Source organism: Atractosteus spatula, chromosome 4 (genome assembly GCF_055471065.1).
Source record: "Atractosteus spatula isolate fAtrSpa1 chromosome 4, fAtrSpa1.hap1, whole genome shotgun sequence".
NCBI classification, from domain to species: domain Eukaryota; kingdom Metazoa; phylum Chordata; class Actinopteri; order Semionotiformes; family Lepisosteidae; genus Atractosteus; species Atractosteus spatula.
This window is the reverse complement of record NC_142709.1, coordinates 15,821,152-15,837,234: the sequence shown is the minus strand read 5'-3', so window position 1 is coordinate 15,837,234 and position 16,083 is coordinate 15,821,152. Positions and strand designations below refer to the sequence as shown.

At 40.1% G+C, this 16,083-nt stretch overlaps 1 protein-coding gene across 3 annotated transcripts in view; it reads right to left on the bottom strand.

Annotated features, from left to right (window-relative positions):
• LOC148835919 (nectin-1-like) overlaps positions 1-8,862 on the bottom strand; it is a 42,380-nt gene extending 33,518 nt beyond the window's left edge. For all 3 annotated transcript variants that reach the window (XM_088913005.1, XM_088913008.1, XM_088913009.1), the window contains exon 1: positions 8,658-8,862. The gene's annotated coding sequence lies outside the window, so the exon portion shown is untranslated. The remainder of the gene's footprint in view (positions 1-8,657) is intronic.
• Between the last annotated feature and the right edge of the window lie 7,221 nt (positions 8,863-16,083).

The following is a 16,083-nucleotide window of genomic DNA, read 5'->3' as shown; positions in this document are numbered from 1 at the left end:
CACTTTTTGTTTCCACAAAATAAAATGCTTTCAAGTTCTCTAGCATAACACCCACTCCCTTCCTGTACTTATTGTAAATATTTGTATGCATCAGCTGTGAAACTGCATGTTGATTGGTGGAGGGCTAAACGGGAATAAGAGTTGCTCAGGGTAACAGGCCATGGTGAAAGTAGGAGCTAACGGGTTCGGAGTTACAGGTTAAATAATAAAGAAACAGTGTGCTTCATATGTTTCCATCTTTTCAATGAGGTGTTTGTGAAATTAAATTTTAAATCAACCCAACACTTTGAGCCACAAGCTGACATGCTCACCCTGTGTTTCATTGCATTTAGAAAGAAATGACCACAGAAACTGTAGACCACTTCCACTTAATATTTTATTTAAAATACTCTAGTGTCCATATAGTAGGAATCATATTATCTAATGAATATTTAATAATAATTAACTTATTTTATATAGCACCTTTAAAGGTGGCTTCTCAAAGTATCATTACAGAATGATAACAACAACAATGAAAAAAACAACATTCACAACTAGAATACACAATGGGGTACTGAGCAGAGGAGTAAAGAATGGAGCCAGTTAAGTAAAGGCTCTTCTAAAGAAGAAGGTTTTGAGTCTGGATTTGAAGGAGTTTAGAGAAGGTGACTCTCTGATATCCTTGGGCAGAGAGTTCCAGAGCTCTGGGGCATAACAGGAGAAGACCATACAGTGTAGACAGACTTGGGGGACAGAAAGGAGACCAGAATTAGAAGAGCAAAGGTTGTGAGGTGGGGAGTAGGATAATAGTAGTAGAGACAGGTACTGAGGTGACAAGCCATGGAGAGCCTTATAGATGAGCACGAAGATTTTTAAGTCAACACGAAACGTGACAGGAAGCCAGTGCAAGGACTCCAGGATAGGAGTAATGTGATCACTTTCACTAGACCTGGTCAAAATTCTGTCCGCCGAATTGTGAACATACTGGAGATAGCTGAGGCCATGTGATTTTAAAAGCTGACCAAGCGGAAACATGTAAATGCTGAAAAGTAGGTGCAAAAATTATAGTTGTCTTGACTACTACTTGTACAGTACATTCATTTGCATGTAGTGTGAATAGAATTTGTAAATTCACACAGCCCTGAGGGGCACCCGCACTAAGAAATCGTAACTCAGAGAGAGTATTGACTATGACATACAGTGTACAGTTTGTTAGAAATGATATTAGGATTAACACACATCTACTTCAGCTTGTTAATAAAAAGATGTGGCTGCAGTGTATTAAAAGCAGAGCTGAAATCAACAAACAGCAGTCGCATATAGTCATTGGGGCTGTCTTGATGTTTAACAAGATGCATAATGCTGCTAATGCATCAGTGGTAATCATAGGATATTGCATATCAGTGAGAAAGTGTGGTAATAATAAAGAAAATGTATGTTATAATCAGAGGTTGTGCTCTACAGTCCTTCTAGTTTAAAACAATATCAGGTCAGAGAGAATGAAATTAAGAAATTGAATTGAAAGTGAACGATGCAGAAAGATACCGTCGACGATGGAATTTAAAATTACTTGGAGTTAAGGAGGAACGCAATTAGGACATTGTTGCAACAGTGAAGGGTATCTGTAAAAGGACCCTGCCGGACCAGGAGGACGTGATATCAGCTATTGACTCTGTTCACAGGCTCGGGAGAGCGAACATGTCTGGGCAAGTGCGTCCCAGATCGATTATAATACAGTTCACCGCGAGGATGGCGAGGGACATGCTGTGGCGAGTGGCGAGGGGGAATGAGTATTTGAATGAAAACAAACTGAGGTTTGCAGAGGACCTGTCCGCCGCGGACAGGAGCACCAGGAACCAGCTGTGGCCCCAGGTTGAAAACATGATATATGTAAAAAACACAATTTGATCACATAATTACTTAATTACCTCTGGTAGTTAAATGCTTTTTTCTGTTGCGTTTTTTTTTCTCTTGTACATGATTCTGATCCTCTTGTTGTATTTGTATTTGTAAATTCTATACGTTTAATAAAAATTAAAAAAAAGTCCCTGGAGGGGGAAAGAAGTCTCGTGAGTGAAGTTGTGTCTGTTACATTTCTAATAATAAGCTTTTATTTAACCAGATCAATCATCCGAGAGCAAATTCGCCTGCTAGGTATTGCTACAATATGGTATAAACTTTTTAACCATCATCTTTTGTGCCGTAACATTGCTGTACTATTTTTCAGTACTGTACCTTTCCTTCTCACCGCCAGTGAGTGTTTAATCGCATCAAGAATTGTTTCCCATACCGAAGGATTCCGCAGTGTTTTGCGTCTAGTAGTCTATACAGTAAGTGTAAGCAATTATTATTAAATTATTATTATTGATTCACACCCCATCCTTATTGCTATTATGGGAATAGGGAATAGGAACTCCAATCATGCTGATAAAACTGAACCCTAACTTCTTTCAAGAAATGGCTGGATGAGATAACTAGATCCATTATTTACTAACTGCCACATGTATGTGTAATCTTCCGTTATAAAACCGATCAATGAACTGAAGGGCAAAGAACCAGGACCTCACTGAAAGACTGCTACTGTGCATACAGGACTTGTGATACTTTAAATAACATTTAACATTTGTTAAATATAATTTAGTTTAAATTATTCATTAGAAGCGTATAATACTTTGCGTTCCTTAAACACACCATGAACACTCTATAACCAACAATACTGTCAGCCAGACTCTTTTAAAATATGAAAGCATGGAACGATAATAAGTTAACTTTGTGTAGCTTAGTATAACCACACTCCTGGAGTGGTCAGCAGTTTCCTAGTCTAAAAAAAAGTAATTTGCCTTGTTTTACATTCTTTTTTGGAATAAGAATTTTGAAACTAGGTTGTTCAACAAAAGAACTTCTCTTTACTAGAATTCAAAAGTAGTTATCTAAAGCAGAAACTTCTGAAATCTAACTTGTGGTCATCAGACCTGCTGCCTCACAACTCTTGGTCCCAGCTTTTGATTCTGAACTGTAGGTCTTGTGTGGGGAATTTGCATGTTTTTCCCCAGACTATTTGCGTTGTCTCTGTGTACTTCTCTGTTTCTCCCCAAAGTACAAACACATGCTGTCCACATTAACTGGGTTTCCTTATTGCTCTGCAAATCGTATGCATGTTTGAGAGGATGCATGCATCTGCCCTGTAATGGACTGACGTCCTGTCCATTGAGTATTCTACCTTGTAGCTTGTGATGGACTGATGTTCTGTGCAAGGGTGCATCCTGCCTTGTGCCCTATGATGGACAGGCATCATCTGCAAGATTTGTGCATGTGCTCCGTGATGGACTGGTGTCCTGTCCAGGGCGTGGCTCCTGCCTTGTGCCTAGTGCATGCAGGGTTAGGCTCTGGGTCAAGGTGACCCTGTGACGCGAGAGACTGCTGCGTCTTCTGTTTCAATGAAACTTGTCCGAAGCAAAATCACCAGTGCTGCTGTACAAGCCACTGGATTCACGCTTTACAGAATGGATCACACACCTGATATTACCAGCGAGGAAAAAGGAGGTGCTTTATGATTAATAGGTTTGGTGCACTGATATAGAGATTCTCAAATCTTCTAATCCGGAACACCTCACTATCAAATGTCACCCTGACTGCTGATTATATTCGTATGATTGCCAATGCTGAAGTGAGCTGTACAGCATCAGCAGAAAATATGAAAACATGCATACAGAAGCTGTCTCTATCTTGGCAAGGCACTGTAATCTTTAAAAAGTACAATTAAAGTTCTTTCAGCACATCTCTGTTCCCACAAGCTGCAATAACACACCAGATCACTGCTACGCTACCTTTAGAGGAGAATACCACTCCATCTCACATCCACGCTTTGGAAAGTCTGACCACGTCACCGTGCTTTTTCTTCCTGTTTACAAACAGAAGCTAAAGAGTGCACCACCTGAGGTAAAGATGATAACAAGCAGGAACTCACAGACTGCTTTGAAATGACTGATTGGTGTGTACTCCAAGATTCCTCCACTGACCTTAAGTATACAGAGGTGGTCACATCCTACATCAATTACTGTGTGGACAGATGTAGTCCTACCAGGAAGATCCAGATATATCCCAAAATCATGGATGAACAAAGACATTCACAATCAACTTTCAATCAGGAGACACAGAACTGTACAAAATTCAAGGTATGACCTGGAGAGAGCCATCAAGCTAGCAAAACGGGATTACAAGGACAGATAAGAAAAACAGTTTGGGGGCACCAACTCAAGCTGCATGTGGCAAAGGTTGCAGACTATCATGAACTATAAAGGCAATGTTAACAAAATTTCCTCCACTGGAAATATCTAACAGATGACCTGAGCCTCAAAGTGGGTGTAGAAGGTATACAGAACACCAAGTCCGACATCAAGGCTCCCAACAAACCATAAAATCAGCTGGCCCAGACAGTGTTTTCTCTCATGTCTTTAAAACCTGCGCAGGTCAGTTATTTCCTGTGTTTACAGGTATTTTTAATCTCTGTATCTGTCAGTCATATCAGAATGCTTCCAAAAATCCACAATTGTGCCACTGCCCAAGAAGATCAAAATAATATGTTTGAATGATTACCGCTTAGTGGCTCTCATATATTGCCATATACAGTATAAACTCCACTATCTCAGACTCCTTCAACCCTCTTCAGTTAGCATACTGCTCAAATACATCTACATGCTGTCCTCAAACATTTAGACAGGCAGGGGCACCAATGTTAGGATGCTATTTATATATTACAGGACTACTGGATTTCCTGATGGGCAGACAGACCACAGGTGGTGAAAATTGGCAATATCTCCTCTACAGTAACCCTAAATACTGGAGCTTCCCAAAGCTGTCTCAGCCCTAGGCTGTGCTGTTTGTTCACCTACAACTGTACAGTCACTTATAGCAGGAACCACATTATTAAGTTTGCTGTTGACGCCACGGTTATTGGGCTGATCAGCAACAGTGATGAGATATAGGAGCGTGGTAGAACATCTGACAACAAGCTAGCCCCTGAATGTCAACAAAACAAGAACTCATTGTAGACTTCAGGAGACCCTGAGGGAGTCACATGCCAATCAGTATTGAAAGCACAACAATGGAAACTGTCAGCTGCTTCAAATTCTTTAGACCAGTGGTTCTCAAACTGTGGTACGCGTACCGGCAGTGGTACGTGGAGTGCCGCCAGGTGGTACGCCAAATGACCCTGGAACTGTGTCGTGTGCGCTGAAAAATCGGGATGGGTTTTCATATTTTGTATTTTAAACGTGTCGAATACGCAGCCTACGTACTACGATACAGTACGCGCTAATACTTCAGTGGACACAAGAGATACTCTGTAATTCTATACCACTCTATAGGAATGCGTGCTACGGATGCAAGTGACCAATTGTATTTAAAAAAGCTACTGTATCTCCAGCAAATAGGGAGAACACAGGAATGCATAGAAATACGTGCTACGAACGCAGGTTATCTTGTGAGCACACGAAAGCGTGATAACAGAAAAATATTTAAGAACTGTTCTAATTTGAGAAAAATACACTGAGCGTCTCTGTGTTTCGCTCCCATGCGCATGAAATAAAAACTTTAAATAAATACGGAAATAAAAACAGAAACGCGGAAAAATGCAAGCTTGCGGATTGCTAAAGCAAGTAAGCTACACTATTTTTGAAGAACCTTATTTACCGTTGGCAAAAGAGCTGACACATACTGTATTATGTGTAGAGAAAAAGCTGCTAAACAGCTCGACCTGCTGCCCCCCTCCCCCTGAAAGACACAGTCATTCATAGAATTATTGAAATGAAGGATTATATCAAAAGTACGCTGACAGAGCGCGTTAAAATGAGCAGATGTTTTTAACTGCAATTAGATGAATCTGTAGTCGATTTGGCCAATTTGCTCGTTTACGTTAGATACGAGTTTGAGGGTATGTCCCGTGAGGACTTTCTGTTCTGTAAGCTGCTACCAACAGGAACTACAGGAGAGCACATATTTCAGCTTCTGAATGAATTTAATCGAGAGAATGGCCTCGACTGGATAAAATGCGTCTGAGTTTGTACAGACGGCGCTAGAGCAATGACAAGCCGACATAACGGTGTAGTTGCACGAATTAGAGAGGTTGCTCCAGAAATTAATGTACGCATTACAACATCCACCGCGAGACCTTTGCCGTCAAGAAAATGCCTGACGATTTAATATCTGTTAGACTCTGTTGTGAATTGTATCAAGGCTCGAAAAATTAATTCACATCTGCTTTGCTCAACTAAACAGGCTCACCCCTCTCACTGAAATGGTGCTTTTTTATTAGTTGTTGTTAATGTTGTTTTTCTGTAAAACACTTTGAGAAGCCACCTTTAAAGGCGCTATATCAAATAAAGTTTATTATTATAATATTTATTATATGTATGTGTGAGTGTGTGCACGCGCGCTCATGTTGGTCACTGAGAATTTCTGGGGTTCCTATGAGATGATGACTTGTAGGTGGTACTTGGATGCTTTGGTTGGATTAAGGGTGGTACTTGGTCCAAAAAGTTTGAGAACCACTGCTTTAGACTGCAGTTCTACGACAATCTGGATTAGTCTCAAGGAAGCCAGTCTGAAAAAGGCACAACGGCGTCTCTATTTTCTGTGGTGCCTCTAGAAAAGCGGTATGGGGAAGCAGTTAACTCGTGAACTTCTACCGCAGCACCACAGACTAGTTGCATCACTGTATAGTATGGTAATACTTCTTATAAGTCAAAGACGTTCTACAACAAAGGGTTGTAGCAAAAGCACCGAGGATTATAGAACGTGACTTAATAATAATAATTGTTTACATTTATATAGCGCTTTTCTGGACACTCCACTCAAAGCGCTTTACAGGTAATGGAGACTCCCCTCCACCACCACCAATGTGCAGCCCCACCTGGATGATGCGACGGCAGCCATAGTGCGCCAGAACGCTCACTACACATCAGCTCTCAGTGGGTAGGAGAGCAGAGTAATGAAGCCAATTCATAGACTTACCATAAATCAACAAGATCCACACCATTCGCGGTCATGATCAAGCCCAAACCATTATGCAGGATCTCAACCATCCCGGCCACAAACTGTTCTATACTCCACTGTGTGCAAGTGGTACCGCAACACTAAAGCACGAATCACTAGGCTTAACAATACCTTCTACTCTACAGCAGAGCACATCATTAACAGCTCCAGTAACTGCATAATTCCTCAGAACACAAAACACCACTGCTCTCTGCACTGCATGATGGTTGGGTCTGGCTGTCATTATTTATCATTTTGTAACGTACTCTGTACATTGTTGTTTTTGGTTACTCCACACATTAAGTAATACCTGAATACCTAGACAGTGAAAAAGACAGGAACGTACAAAAATCTTTAAACTCGCCAGAGGCCTACCTGGCAAATTGTGAATATGAAAAAAAATGGAGCTAAGCCAACAAAGACCCAGATTCCTTACTAACCCATCAATGAATCTAAATATGAAGAACATGGTAAAATTCCAAACCTTTTTTAATTGCGTTGTTGTTTTATGTTGGTTTTAAGACCGTGAGAACAGTCACAAGCAAGATGAAGCCATTCAGTGCATCTAGCTCAGCTGTACACACATTTTTGAATTTTGTTTTTGATCAGCATTGGATTCTTTAGAGAGGAAGCAGCATCTCTCCTTGATGAAAGAGATTTCTCAATCAGCTAATGGAAAGACTGTAGATATTATTATAGTCTAAAGCAAAGCAACTTGCTTGAATCTTCAAAATTTAAACTGACGACCACTGTGGCAAAGAATTGATTTAATCTAATTTATAACTATGTCATACCAGCCTTAAATTTTATTTTTTAAGGAACACCGAAATGAACTTCATATAGATAACAATGGGTTCTTTAAGAACGTTAGGGGGAGACTCCATCCATCCAGTCTCACAAAGGCTCATCCTTGTTCTGGAAACATGAGGACAGTGAAGTATAGAACTATAAATACCAGAAATTAAGACATCAGACAACAGCAGAATACAAGGGTGAAGCGACAAGCCTCATTTATAAGACTTCCAGAACAAAGTCTCTTTTGTTGGAGGGATGGATTATTAATGCAAAACTGAACAAACAGTAGTTTTCACTGTCCTCTGATCACTCTTGTGGCGGGAGGAGACACCCAGCTCAGCAGAGGAAGAGTGTGTTTTTCAGGTAAGATACCACCAGGTACTCATGATTTGGTTGGCTTGCTTATGAAAATAAGGCCAATTTGTGCTATGGCTTTATTTTCATAAACATAAAACAAGCCTTCTTCAGGTGTGAGCTAGAAGGCTTCACGGCCGAAACGTTGTTTTATTTCTCCCTTTTTTCAGCATGGAATAAACCTATTACTTGTTCCTTTGCAGCCTACGCATGCTGACGCAGCTACCCACCTGAACTACTAGATTATTAAATGTACACTGGGGAACCCCCACCCCAATCCCCCAAAAAATCCCATTTAAAACGCGGCACAATCTAGATTAATAACGCAAAATGCGTGTGCAGTGTTCTCGTGTTGTGAATTTATTAAAGAAAATTAAAAAACCGGCCGAGGCTCTCCAGCAGATACTCTTAATGATACTATTTAACAACTCGCAGAGCCAACGAAATTAACCACCACGCACAGCAGCAGCATCGCTCTTACGCTTAGAACCACTCACCGTTTCAACCTCTGCAGTTTTTTTATGCTTGAACAAAAATAGACGGATTCCTCGTTTCATTCCAAGGTAGAGGGAGTAAACAAAAAAATCCCGGAGAAACATCTTTGAATCCGTATTTTTTACCGTTCGTTTACTAATCTGCTAGCGGTTCCATTGCCCAAAAGTACGTCCCCCTGTTTACAACATCCACGGCCTCAACTGGGCTGGACCCCTGACGTCACTCGACAACCTAAACAAGGTTTAAAAAAGTCCCTTTGTGGACGGGAAGGAGATTTCGCTCCCAGTGACTGCTCAGTTAATGATTATGTTTGGTTTTATTTGTTATAGCAGTATATACTAGTGTTTATTTAGTGTTAGTTTGGAATTGTGTAGTTATGTATTAAGGACTGTTACAGTTCTGGTTCTTTGGAAAAACTCAATAATTTAGACAATCTTAGTTATTTAGTTAGTTATTTGCTATTGTGTATGTCTTTTTCATAAATGCCAGAGGTACTCGAAATGTTGTAAAAATGTTTTGTAAAAAACTGAGTGCTGAGTTTAATTTTTTACAGGAAACGCATGCATGTTGAAAAACTAAATTATATAAATAATTGAGAAATATTAAATCAAGGAAAACATGATATATGTAAAAAATACAATTTGATCACATAATTACTTAATTACCTCTGGTAGTTAAATGCTTTTTTCTGTTGCGTTTTTTTTCTCTTGTACATGATTCTGATCCTCTTGTATTTGTATTTGTATTTGTAAATTCTATACGTTTAATAAAAATTTTTTAAAAAAGTCCCTGGAGGGGGAAAGAAGTCTCGTGAGTGAAGTTGTGTCTGTTACATTTCTAATAATAAGCTTTTATTTAACCAGATCAATCATCCGAGAGCAAATTCGCCTGCTAGGTATTGCTACAATATGGTATAAACTTTTTAACCATCATCTTTTGTGCCGTAACATTGCTGTACTATTTTTCAGTACTGTACCTTTCCTTCTCACCGCCAGTGAGTGTTTAATCGCATCAAGAATTGTTTCCCATACCGAAGGATTCCGCAGTGTTTTGCGTCTAGTAGTCTATATGTAATTTGTGTGAGATTATGTGCAGCAATATACCAGTTTTTGATTTATTTTGTAATTTTATCAGCACATTTCTCTACAGAGAGTGATTCGCTTTATTACTTGTGGTCCTGGGGTTACTCTCCAGCTAAAAAAAATCAGAAAATCTTTTTTAAAGTGTTCATTTTGTTGTGTTACGACCGGAAAACTCGACAGATTGGATTTTGTCTTTTGCTCCATACAACATCCTTAACCATGTCCTTGTGTTTAAAAATTTGGAGCTAAAAAATAAATTGGTTTAAAATAAAAACCCTAAAAATTATTGGAAACATATTCACTCCCTAAGCATTAACACTCAATAATATGCCCTGCCTCAACCAGTTGCCTTCAGAATTTGCAATTGCAATATGTTGACTGGATTCCAGTTGTGTGCAATTAAAGTGGTAACCATTCAGACTGAACACACCTGTCTTGGTCAGGTTAAACATGCTCTCCTATGGGAGTTGGACATTACATACAAAGCAATAGGATAATAAGGATATAAGGATATAAGGAATAAGGATAAAGGAGCAACAACTAAGTAACAGACAGAAGTCAGCTGAGGGAATATATAAAAATATTTAAAGGCACTGATTATCCCACTGAGCACTGTTAAAGCAATTATAAGCCATATATGGAAAAAAGCTTGCATGAAGTCTTGTCTTGACTATATATAAAGGCATGTAGTAGCATCTGAAATGATGAGGAAATTTCTGTGGTCTGATAAGAAAAAAAAAGAGTTATTTGGCCTTTCAAAGTACATACTGTAAGCACAAAAGCATAAACTCTATAAAGTGTAAACTTAAGCGTAAACTCTAAATTTTATTAAATCGCTATTTAATTTATCATTATTGAATAACCTTAACCCTAGCTTGGACACTCTTAGATTCTTTATATAAAGCTAGACTTTAAAGCAACTGAGTTGACATTTGAATGTTTTGTGCCAAGTTAGGATTAAAATTATCACTATAATTTGATATCATAGCGTTGCCTTTAAAATGCAAAGAATAAGAAAGTTCAGCATGTGGAAAGTGTTTTTTCAAACACTGGATTTTTGTCTATATTTTGATCAACCAGTCAACAAAAAAATTCCAAATGTGGTTTGAAATTTTTTGTACAGGTAAACAGCAGATATCACATTTCCTGCATTTCAAATACACCCAAAAAGACAGCAAAGGTATCAAAAATTGTCTATGTACTGTGGAAACCTTAACCCTAACCCTAGTTTGGACACTTATTATATAAAGTTTCTCTGTATAAAGCCCAAACTATAAACTTGGTGGCACAAACTACAACTTCTAAATGAATTATTTTCCTTTATGATACTTGTTCCCAATTGCTCCTCATATCACCTCCCTGAGTATAGTGGTACAGGGCTCACTGTAGGGAAACACTGCCCCCAGGTAATTTGTGTCTATTTGATCTCAATCTCAATACGTGCAGTTCATTAGCAGCATACCAGTTTGTGTGAATACCATAGGCTTTAATCATTAAAATAAGCAGTACAGTATGTTGCACACTGATATTTTCTACTAGATCAGAAATACTTTGAATAAGAATTCCTGTAAATCCAGCTCTTCTGGTGACATAATTCTTGGAAAATGAAAATGCAGGTCAAAAACAAATAAATGTACAAGTAAATGAGTCTCATGACTAATTCGATTTACTAAATCTAAATATATAAATTACTAAGTTATAATTATACTAAATATATTTTCAGACATTTCTCATTTTCTTAGTAATAAAAAATATGAAGAGTGTATGCTTAAAATACTTTATGAATAAAATTAAAATAAAAATCATCTATCTAAATCTGCTTCATACTAAAGATCATAGTGACTCAGTTTACCCTGGCAGGCACAATTGCACAATGATTCAAGGAGATATAGAATAGTTTGTTAAATCAATCAGGGTGTCTAAAATGTTTCTTCTCCCTCTTGTTATGGAACAAACATTGTGTTTTGTACAGGGAGGTTGTAAACAAGTTAAAAATAAGCCTGGGATCACCAAACACTATAGTACTGTACACAGGATTTGCAAAACATCTTGTGATTCTGTTCCTCTTGCAGGACTACATGACAAAGAAGATGTTTATAGTAAAGAGAGGCCCTTCTCCAAAACAACAGTATGATAATGTTATTGTTAACTACGTCTATTCATTTCTACAAAATAAAAGATATTAAACATTTTGTTGGGGGCATAATTATTTTTATTGAAGAAAATCATGGAAACAGAATTAAAATACAGAACTGAAAAATACAGCACGGACAAGTATCCACACCCCAGAGACCTTAAGAATTAAATGTTTAGTTGCTCCCTCTTTTGTAGCATTTAAAGCTGCAGGTCTTTCACAGAAAGTTGTAACCAGCTTCGGGTTTATTTTTTGCAGGTTAGTGAGGGAGCAGTGGTATATAGCATTCTTCAGTTCCTGCCACATATTGCCTATGGAATTTAAGTCTGGATTTTGACTGTGTCACACCCCACACTCTCCCTCACAAATGCCCTTGCATTCCCACTGTTTCACAATCTCATTCCTAATTGAACCCATCACATTCCCACACGCACCAGATTCCTCAAATTCTCACTCCCAGACCAATTATCCAACTACATCCCTTTTCCTTCAGTATTTAAAGTTCCCTCACACACCAGCCCATGTTCACTATTGAGAAGCCTCCTGCAGAATTCTATTCTGAATTCTCTCTGTGTGTTTCTAAGCCTTTTGATTGATCTCCTGGTACCAAATCTTTGCTTCTGCCTTTTGACCACACCTTTTGGATTTTGGCTTTGGATTGTCTTTTGGATCTCCCTTTTTACTGGACTCATTGCCTCCCTAATTGACCAAGCCCCTGGATTTTTGTTCTTTCTGTGGTATTCATGGTTCTGCATAAGGATCCTTCTATTCTACCAATTGGTTTCCTGACAGAATAGTGAGCCATATTAAAATGGATCCAGTGGACCAGAATCAATTTTCTGTTTTCCAAGAACACTCCCGGAGCCTGGGCCTGCTAACTGCGACAGTCCAGCAACTAGTCGACCATGTTGCACTTGCACCGCCTCCCCAACCTGCAGTTCCTGTTCTTGTGCCCCTGCTTCAAGCACAAGTTAATCTTCTACCCTCTCCTCCCCTGGAAAAATGTGATGGGGACTCCTCCAAGAGTCGGGGCTTTCTGACCCAATATTGGATGGCTTTCCACATCTGCCCAGACTGCTTCCCCATGGATAGAGAGAAAATTGTTTTCACGGTATCTTACCTCACTGGACAAGCTCTGGATTGGGCCACACATCTCATCTCTCGAAACGCTCCTGAAAAATGCACTTTCCATGTTTCCAGAATCCACTTTTTTGGCTACATCCTCTCACCACTGGGCATGGAAATTGACCCTGTCAAGACCGACTCCATATAGAACTGGCCTATGCCCCAGAATTTAAAACAAGTTCAACGGTTCCTGGGGTTTGCCAATTTTTACCACCGTTTTTATAAGGAATTTCAGCTCTGTCGTCTCCCCTATTACCACCTTGACCCGAAAAGGTACCAATCAAGGTAAATAGAACCCTGAGGCAGACCGAGCTTTCCTTCACCTCAAGAGACTGTTCACTACAGCCCCCCTCCTCCGTCACCCAGATCCCAACCTTCCATTCGTTCTGGAGGTGAATGCCTCAGCCAACGGAGTTGGCGCCATATTATTTCAATGTCATGGAGAGAAGGGTATCTTCCACCTCTGTGCCTTTTTTTTTTTTCCCAAGAAGTTGTCTCGGGCCGAGACTAATTATGATTTTGGAGGCTTAGAACTCCTGGCTATCAAACTCGCCCTGGAGGAATGGAGACACTGGTTGGAGGGGGCCTTACACCCTTTTACTATTCTTACAGATCATAAAAATCTCTCCTGCTTACAGATGGCCAAACACTTGAATCCACGCCAGGCTCGCTGGTCGCTTTTCTTTTCTAGGTTAAATTTTTTCATTACTTATACACCGAGATCCAAGAATGTAAAGGCTGATGCCCTATCTCGCCTCCATGACCCTCTTGGCTTTTTGGACCCTCCTGAACCTATTATACCCCCTGAGAGACTCTTTGTTCCTGATGCCATACACTCTACTGTTCTGCACTGGGGTCATGATTCACATTTTGCAGGCCCCCAATTCATTTCAAGATTTTGGAGAGCTTTTTGCAAATCTCTTGGGACTTTCACGTCTGGTTATCATCCCGAATCCAATGAACTGACAGAACCAACCAGGACCTTCAAGCTTACATCTCTGCTTCACAAGATGACTGGGTCTCTCTCCTCCCTTGGGCTAAATATGCCCATAATTCTCTCTCTTCCTCCACCACTGGGATGTCCCCCTTCTATGAATCTGGAGACGTGCTAGCTCTGCCCTTCTTAAGACCTCCTTGCGACAGAAGACTGCTGCAGACTGTATTGACCTGTGCCCAGATTACAACTAGGACAATTCGTCTGGCTGTCTAAGGGGTAAGTTCCTTCACGTAAATTGGGACCCTGTTATATTGGACCTTTCCGCATCATCTCCCAGCTCACCCCCGTTACCTATCGCCTCGCCCCTTCCTCTGACTCTCAAGGTGCATCCCTCCTTCCATGTCTCTACTGAAACCCTACAATAGATCTCCCCTCTCCAGGCCTCGACCACCTCCACCCCCACCACGACTCATCAACGGCCTATCTTCCTACACGGCCAATAAGATCTTGGATACCCGCTGGCTCCGGGGCTGCCGGCAATTTCTAGTCGACTGGGAGGGCTATGGCCCTGAGGAACATTCCTGGGTCAGGAATGATGTATGTATTTTTCTTGTTACAATAAAAAAGTAACCGTGGGTATTTCACTCGCAGGCTCCTGTGCATCCTACTCTGAAGGTAAAATACGCACTGTACTGGATGCTCTTTCTAAAACTGCATACTTTTCTAATCCCCACTTACTATGAAGATCGCTGTACTGGTAACCGCATTTCGCACTTTCGTTAAACCCACGCAGAGTAACCCAAACGGTTAGGTTCTGGAGCTCTCGTACTGCAGGTGAAGTGTGTGGATACTGTAGCTGCTGCAGTAACTAGAATTTGTACAAACCAGCTTAGCAGACAAAAGATCCCCCATACAGCACCACCTGGTAACCAAATCAGCTTCATAAAGGTTAAATAAAAACAGATCATTGGCTAAAACCGGAGGAAGTGTCACGGAAGAAAAAAAATCTGCAATCGTACCTCATGCAACCAAATGTTACACCAGAGAGGAATGCAGGGATAGCGAGAAAATGAGGAAGAACATTTTTCCTCATTGCGAAATGGTGATCAATTGCAAGATAAAGTGAGAGAGTAAGTAAAATACATAGTATGATGAAAGTTATATTACACTGTGATACTGAGTTTAGTATCACAGGCCAGCACAACACAGAAATGTATGAAGCTCCAAAGATAAATCCATAAAGATTAGATTGGGTCTTGTTCCTGTTCTCAGTCAATTAATCACCTTCACAAAGGTTTTTTTCTTCTAGAAAGACACACATCCAGATATTGTTTCCCTAGAGTTAAGCACAATGCGGTGACAGCAGGTGTGTCCCCCTCCAACATCCCCAGTTTACCAGTTAATAGACTGTTGGGCGTTAGTTGCACAGGTGTTTGGTGACACGAGGGAAGCACATGCACAGTGTAATAACAGAAAGGAGACAATCCTGCATAAGAACAATGAAGGGAGCATACAGGAGCCAGCAGTCTGAGCTTGTTAATAGCACCTCTTTGTTCACCATTTTTGCATGCTGATAAAAACAGAAGCAAAAAAACCCCACTGCAATTGCTGTATTTTTAATACTATGCATCAAAAGAAATTTCACTCCTCCTCCTTTAAAAAAAGTATTCTGAATTTGAATGCTGATTGAAAAGTTCTTGGAGCCCCTTTGATGAACTGATCTCTCATCACTCGAATAACCTTGACTGTAACAAACACTAAATCTCTTCACTAGTGACACAGTAGATTGAGCTCGGCTGGTGAAGCGTGTTAACCTGTTGAATCCTGGCGAAACCCAGGAGTTTGGGGGTATAAACAGAAAATGCATTTGTTCACCGGTCTGTGGGTTCTGGGTGCAAACAATAAATATAAAGTAACAGCTGGTGGGTCAATGTCCTTAAAGAAAATAACTGCTAACAAAGTCTCTGCTTTGTTATCAAACATTCCTTTTTCACCCAGCTCATCTCACTGTTTACTCTTGGTCCTCCATACCCAGAGGTCATTCATTCATTAATCTGCCCCACAAGGCTGCTCTACAGCTTGAGTGCACAAGTTCACAAAAGGTCACAATGTAATTAAAAACCCGATGAAGAGCAGCAGGAGTCACATCT